The following is a 954-nucleotide window of genomic DNA, read 5'->3' on the forward strand; positions in this document are numbered from 1 at the left end:
CACAATAAAATATCCTCCCTCCCACCCGCCTGCCCCATAACTTGTATTGTTTCTTACAAAACTTTTGGTCGGTCAAGTGTAGAAATATACCCAGGCCGATGCATATGCCATACAATAGCAACAGCAATAAAGCCAACTAATGACTTTGGGTTTTAAAAACAGAAGGCAGTTAAATGTACTCAGTTACATTAAGAAAAGCTTCCACGGGGTGATATTCAAACTGTCACAAAGGTTAAGAAAACACTGATATCAAAGTACAAATCACTACAATGTTAAAATTGACAAAAATCACTATACAAGAGCCTCTTGTAAAATGAAAAATAAAGAACACAATGCATGAGTCAGGATTATTTTCCTGCTCTATTCATAAATGTTAGACTTGATATTTAAAAAGTTGCTTCTGTTGACATCTCGTAGGCTTTCAGATGGCAGCTGATGAAGTCCCTTTCAGGAGGTGATGCTCCCCTAAGGGATCTCTGGATCCCAGTCCCATCTTGATCCCGATCACTGCACGATTTCAAAGTAGTGCAATATCGCCATGACGTGCTGCGGCATGAAGACGTAGCCGGTGTACAGCGCCATCCCCACAAAGGAGACCAGCATGGAATTGAACAGAGTCTGCTCCCAGGGCTCCAGCATGTAGAGCGCCGTGACTAGCAGGTACTGGTAGTAGACCCAGGACATCTGTTTCCAGCCCGCGCCAACGCCATCCCCGCCATGCGCCCGCCGCAGCCAGGCCCGCCGTCAGTCTGTCCTGATTATGACTTTGAATACAGATTGAGTAAGTATAGTGAAAGGCTACAATCCTGACACACACCTTTTCTGATTTGGAATCATGCAGTATTCTCTTGTTCTCCTCCCACAACTGTCTTTTAAAAAAAGTTTTATTGGCACTTCATCCACATATTATATAATTCAATAGTTCAATCATATCAAGTTGTACAATCATCACCA

The 954-nt window shown here is 43.0% G+C and overlaps 1 pseudogene; it reads right to left on the reverse strand.

The window, feature by feature from the left end:
• Positions 1 to 385: 385 nt before the first annotated feature.
• LOC142423015 (serine palmitoyltransferase small subunit A pseudogene) lies at positions 386 to 719 on the reverse strand (annotated as a pseudogene).
• Between the last annotated feature and the right edge of the window lie 235 nt (positions 720 to 954).

This window comes from Tenrec ecaudatus, chromosome 12 (assembly GCF_050624435.1).
Source record: "Tenrec ecaudatus isolate mTenEca1 chromosome 12, mTenEca1.hap1, whole genome shotgun sequence".
Classification (NCBI taxonomy): domain Eukaryota; kingdom Metazoa; phylum Chordata; class Mammalia; order Afrosoricida; family Tenrecidae; genus Tenrec; species Tenrec ecaudatus.